This window comes from Microtus ochrogaster, chromosome 1 (genome assembly GCF_000317375.1).
Source record: "Microtus ochrogaster isolate Prairie Vole_2 chromosome 1, MicOch1.0, whole genome shotgun sequence".
Lineage (NCBI taxonomy): Eukaryota > Metazoa > Chordata > Mammalia > Rodentia > Cricetidae > Microtus > Microtus ochrogaster.
Window position 1 is genome coordinate 39,608,648 of NC_022009.1, and position 6,914 is coordinate 39,615,561.

Sequence of the window (6,914 nt, forward strand, 5' to 3'; positions counted from 1 at the left end):
GATGGGGAGGGGAATGGGTGTGGCTTGTCTCTTAAAGGGACCAAAACCATAACATTCCCAGGTCTTCCTTATAATAAAAAGCACGCACATCAGGGAAGCAGAAAAGGAAGGGCCCAAGATGGCGGTGGGCAGGTCAGAGGTAATGGGAGTGGGCGTGGCTTGTCCCTTAAAGCAACAGGAAAGCACAACACAGTGAATGGGGGGGGGGTACCTGCTTCAAGGGGTCTAGCCTGCAACCATGTCACTACCTGTGTTAAAGTCAGTTCTCCTCCTTGGAGCACAGGCTGGGAACAGCAGTGTCCAGGGAGCCTCGGCTGTGGGAGAGGGCTGGGGAGGCTTCCCGGAGAAATCAGACCCAAGCAACACCCTGTGGTGAGGGCTGAGCTTCCACATGGCCTTCCTTCAGACAGGTCTGCTAGAAGCGCCCACACATTCTCACCTGTACCCCTGAAGTTAATCTGCTCAGAGCTCCCACTGACTCCATATTGCAGGTGGAGTGAGTTCAACCAAGGTGTCATGTGATCTCAGCTGCTATGCCTGTGTTGTCGCTCAGGCCCTTCCAAGGAGCTCAGCAGCTCAGCTCCCCAGGAGGCCGTGCTCACTTCAAGGGTTTTCCCTGCTTCCCCATGGCAGAATTATCCCCTCCCTCCTTTCCAAGGCTGTTGCAGCCCATGTTCTGTGTTGGGTTTGTGTCTGGTAATTTTGCATTTCTTGCCTCTTCCTTCCTAAACACCATGGGAAAGGCTCTATGTGCAACAGGGTGGGTCTTGTCTCCACTGCTCTCCCCTACAAAGCCCTTGTGCTCACTCTGGGGCTGCTGGGTGATTGTTCTTTGTCTACTGTCACCTCAGAGAGGCTCAAATTTAGAAGGGGCCAGTCCTCCTCAGTTTGACCTTTGCCCTCCTCATTTCTGAAGTGTTAGCCATTTTGGCACTAGGGAATTTTTGTCCTTGGTCATGGACTGACGCCCTTCCATGGGCTCTGTGCCAGGGAAATGCCATGACATTTCAGACCAGGTCTGAAAAACAGCTCTGTTCCCAGCCAGCGAGCACAGCCCTCCCTGGAAAGTTACTACCTCCTCAGGCCTCTGTCCCCAGTCTCCGAGATGCTGACGAACTTCCAACCAAAGCTGGGATTTGAAAAATGAAAAGAGGTCAACTCAGTTAGAGGCAGTGGTGAGTCTGCAAATTACATGTGGAAATGGGAGGCTTCAGACAGGCCTCAAGTGGATGATACTTCTAGAATCTTCCATCTGCCCCAGCTAGCCAGTGGTCTTTGCCTGGGAAAACTGGCTTCCTGTACTTCCCCTCTCCCCAGCCTTCCACCAGGGCAGGAAAGCCACAGTGTGACCCAAGGACAGTCCCAACAGGGTGAGAAAAGCCTCAGGGTGGGGGCTTGTGAGGTTGTGGAAGGCTACAGACCCCGGCTGGGGTTCAAAGAGGCACACTGACAGTCGGCGGGCCCGGGCAGTACTGAGCTGGCATCTTCCTCCATCCTGGTGATTCAGCAACCTTTGGAAGGTTCCAAAGCTCTTCCACTGGCCCAGGGCGTGGAAAATCCCACAGGAGCCACGGGAAGCGCAGAGGTGCTCGGTTGGCTGGCACGGACACTGCCTCACAGCAACCCGGTGTTGCCAACAGGAAAGGCAGGACACCCCACACCGACCTCAGGGCAACCTCCACCTTCAAACCCAACCCAGGCTTCTCTGGGGGCCTGGACACGCCTAACGAAGGATTCCAGAGAGCAAGATCCCCGCTTGGCTACATGACCCACACCTGGAGGGGTCGCCTCCCCCCACCACCTCCCAAAGGACACATACTACAGCACATTTAAATAGCCAGCTTGTAGTTTTATTGCGGGCCTCTTTTCCTCTGTTGCCTGCAGAGAATTAACTCCTCCTGCCTTACTGGCCGCCTCCACCAGCTTTGGTCCCCTCCCGCATGTCAACATCAGGCAGGAGGATGGCAAGGACTGTTTGATGAAGCTCTCAGGACTTCTCTGACTACCCAGAGAGCTTCCCAGGGGCCCTCCAGAGTCAGGCCAGGCTGAAAGGCTGCCTGGAGATGTGGGGATGGAGCCCTACAAGGGCATGTGAGGCTACCGTGGCTTCTGACAGGAAAAGCCTGGGCCCACCTGAATTCAGTTTGCTTCTAGGAAGTCTGTGGTGTTCTCAGCAGAGAACAGAGAATGCTGGTGAGAAATAGCTCTGCCATGGCATTTAATCAGGGAGGAAGCAAGGCTGAAAGCCTTGACCCGGAGTCAGTACATCGAGTTAGATGTTCCCCATCCACCTGGTACCCATGCCTGAAGATTCAGCCCTGTGCTTTTATCTCAGACAGCTCTGCAAAGTGACGATCAGTACCAGTCTGGTCTAATGCAGGCACAGCCCTGGGGATCTAGATGGAATGTTTAACTCTTCTAACCTTCCATCATCTCTAGAAATAGACTTAATTCATCCATGTGGGCTGTTACTGGGACTAACGGTGCAAACATCAGGCTTAATGTTAGATGTTAGGAGCTGGAAAGATGGTTTAGTGGGTAAAGAGCCTGCTGCATGGGTGTAAGAACCAGAGTTCAGATCCCAGCAAAAACTGGTTGTGGTGGCCACATCTTTAAGTCTGGCACTTGGATGGGGGCAGAGACATGAGAATTCCTGGAGCTACCAAGTAGCCAGTTGATGAACGTTCAGTGCAGGAAGAAATCCTGCATCAAAAGACAAGGTGGAGTCTGGGGGTGGAAGACACCAGCACCAAACTCCAGCTTCCACATACATGTACAACCATCTACATTCATACTCTCATGCACATGTGCACACACATACAACACACATGTACATATATACTATACATATACATACAAAGATAGAGAGAGAGAGCTTGGAAGTTATTTTTGTTTTTACTGATAATAGCAAAATGATATTTGCTTGTAACCTAAGATTTTTGTGAGGATTTGTGAGAGTTTTGTTGTTGCTGTTGTTTTGTTTTTGTTTTTGCTTTTTGGTCTGTGTCCCTTGAATCTTACACAGAGAGGAACTTAAATAAATTTAAAAAACCCTGTTACATAAATGAATGAGTGATTGTTATTGCCTTCAGGAAACTGTCCTGTTAGCCTATGAAAGAAAATCCAAATTTGTCCAAGAGCAAAAGTAATAAACATTGAAGTGGCCACGTCATCAGTAATGATTCTGTTTCTTTGGCCACTAACTGACTCAGCCTCTTTTGTCTTTCTGCCCCAGAAGGCAGAATCCACGCTCTTCATCTCCAACATGCTCTGGAGGTTTGTAATATTTCTTTTCTGCCAGGGAAATTATTTTCAGCCTCCTCTAGGGGGCAGTAAGAATGATAGAGATGATGGTGGTGACTGCAGTAGTAGAACTGGTTGGCGATGGTTATGATGGTGGTGATGGTAGTGATGGAGGAGATGGTGTTGGTAGCGGATCATGACGATGGTGGTGATGAAGGTGACAATGACAATGATAATGATAACTGACACATTGATAGTTATGGTAGTGAAAATGACAGTGAATGAGGTGGCAATAGTGACAATGGCGGTAGTGGCAACCGTGGTATTTTAGATGGTGATTGTTATGGTCGTGATAACTGTAGTGATAAAGATACTAATGGTGATGGTAATAGCAACGATTGTGATGATGGTGATGGAGATGATTATAGTGATGGTGGTGATGATGAAGAGGGTGGTGATGATAGGGGTGATCGTGGCCATGATCGTGATTGTTAGAGTCATGATAGCAATTATGATGGAGGTGATGATGCTAATGGTGATAGTGATAATGGCAGTCAGAGTAGCTGTGGCGGTGCTGATAGGTGCTAGTAGTAATGATGATAACGACAATGACAGTGATATCAATAATGACGACACCCACGGTCTGATGGCTGTAGGAGAGACAGTGACTGTGGGTTTGTGAAGGTGATGGTGGCGGTGACAATGTGAGGATGATGGTACTGATGGTGGAAACGATTATGGTGGCCATGCTAGCTGTGATAGTGAGGATGCTGGGGTAATGATATCGATCCTGATCATGGCATAGCAACCGTGATGGTGGACACAGTGCCAACGCTTGTGATGATGGTGTTGATGTTCTCGACTAAAATATTTTCACCCAAATAATAATTTTATCTTAATATCACATGGTAGAAAGATCAAGAACTACATTATATACTCTCTCCACATTCTAAATTTTGAATGCTTTTTAATCTTTAGAGACTATCTTGACCTGTTCTTGGTCATCTATCCCTAAGTGATGACAAATGGCTGGTGTGTGTGCTGATGGTTGAGAGGGAGGCGGCCATGTGGGAACTCTTGCCTAGCTGCCACATAGCTCACCAAAGGTTCCAAGTCCCAAGTAGCCCTAGGTGGCTTTCCCAGCTCCCATTTCTTTTTTATAATTATTTTTATTGAGATATATATTTTTCTCTGCTCCTCCCTTTCTCTCCCCTCTCCTTCTGTTCTCTCCCATGGTCCCCGTGCTCCCAATTTACTCAGGAGATCTTGTCTTTTTCTACTTCCCATGTAGATTAGATCCATGTATGTCTCTCTGAGGGTCCTCTTTGTTGTCTAGGTTCTCTGGGACTGTGGATGGTAGGCCCAGCTCCCGTTTCTTATGGGCCACTCTTTACCTGTGTTTGTGATCTCAGTGATGCCACCACTGTCCATTAGCCACTCCACCCAGATCCTTGGCAGCCACCCTAATGCTCCCAGAACGGCCTAATGCCACCAACTTTCTGGGGCTGCCACACCTCCAAAGCCATTTCTGGGTGTTATTTTGACCAGGCCCTCACCAGGTCACTAATTACTGCAACACTTACCTAATGAGTAGTCCTTGCCCAGATCCAGCGTCTCTCCTATCTAAGCCATCTGTCAATGCCAAGCTCACCTGCCTCCCAAACTCCTCTCACCTGTCATGTGAGGCTGCAGGACCTCTGGAAAAAGCACTGTGACTGGGGCCTGTGGTAAATCCTCAGATCTCATCATTCTGGCAGGCAGAAGTGACCATCAGGTTGTTGCCAGACTGCGCTTCCTCTAAGTCTCTGGGGAGGCTCCTTGTCTTTGCCCAGCTGCTGCCAGTGGTTGGTTATTCCTCATCACTCTGACCCCTGCCGTTGCCATCCTCTAGCTGGCTTCTTGGAGTTCAAGGTCTCCTTTCAGGAAGGACACCAGTCATGCTAGATTAGGGCCCACCTCACACCTCATGTTAATTTCCCTCTGCAAAGATCCTAATTCCAAATAAGATGCCATCCTAAACTCCTGGAGTGTTGAGACTTCATATCTCTTGTGGGAGAGGAACACATCTTGTCCCTAAGAGCTGCCCTGCCCTTCCCTTTTGCCTTAATCACATTCTAGTATCTATTCTTCCCAAGGAGTCGTCTCCTCTCCATCCCTATCTGTTGTGCAATCACTTAGAAAGGAAACATTCCCTGCTGGAGGGAGGAGGGGGCTCATAAGACTCAGGCAGTTAAAGAAGTAAGAGTCATGAGGTCCTTAGCCAAGGCAATGAAGGCAATAAATAATTGCTGGGTAGGGTAACTCTTTAGTGGAGCTACCTACAAGCGGTGCAGGAAGCTCCCAGGATGTGTCTTTCCTAAGCAGTCACCCACGCTGGGGTGAACTTTGCAGTGATACAGTTGCCTTTGTGTTCCTCCAAACGACCCAGTTACCAAGCTAGACTTGAGTGTGGTGCACGACAATTGTCTGTATTCTGTCAATTATGTTTTAAATAAATGCTGATTGGCTGGTAGCCAGGCAGTTAGTATAGGTGGGAAAAGCAGACAGGAAGCAGAGGTGGGGCAATGAGAACAGGAGTATTCTGGGAAGAAGGAAACCCATTCCTCCCCAGTCCTGCCCAGACCACGGAAGAAGTCCCACTGAGAAAGGTACTGAGCCATGTGGCTAGCATAGATAAGAATAGTGGGTTAATGTAAGTTATAGAGCTAATTCAAAGCCTGAGCTAATGGACCAATCAGTTTATATCTAATGTAGACTCTCTGTGTGATTTTCTCTGGGACTTGCCGGCTGTGGGAACTGGGCAGGACAGAAACCCCAACAAGCCAGCCCTCATGTTACATGGGTGGGATCATTTCTTTGGTCTGTTGCTAGTGCCGTGTCTGAGATGAATGCCAATTTGTTCATATCTGCCCAGGAAAAGTCACACGACACTCTTCGACATCCTGATTGCTGGTGCTCAGCCTTCTTTGGTCTTACAGCATAGCCTAAGTCTACATGGAGCCCCAACAAAGCAATACAGAGCTGTTTATGGTTGAAAGGACATGAGGTGGTGGCGGGCGGGGAATGGAACCCATATTCATATACCAGTTATGGCTCATTCACTAACTGGTCTCTAAGGGAGTCAGGGTGTCAGACCCACTGTGGAGAAACACTGCCCCACAAACCCTTGACCAGCTATCACCTGAGATTCTCAGGCTCGCACATCTGCTTCTCCAGGCTTCAACCCAAATGCCAGAGACTTTTCATGGTGACCTTGCAACAAACACTGATCCCTTCTGCAACCCGGTCCTGCTAGGTACTATCTTAGCGCTTGTTGCCTAGTAGCTGTTTGCTCTCTGTCTCCCGCACACACTAGCATTACCTCTTCAAGGACAAGTTCCTTATCTTCTGGGTCCTAAAATGGTACCGTGCAGGAGTAGATACTCAATAAATATTTGTTGGAGAGATGGCTAGACATATCTTGCATTTAATACGGGTACTGAGACATGATTGTGCAGTCCAGGGAGTAAGCTTGGATGGCTGTTCTTTGGGTTTTGAGTAAATGAGTTTGCTAAGCACACAGCAAGTAGAAGTAAGATTGGATGGGTGGTGGTCAGTAAGCTTTGACAGAGTTGGGACATGAAGGAGCTATTCCTTGCTTCCAGGATTGGTCCCTGCCCCCAACACACACA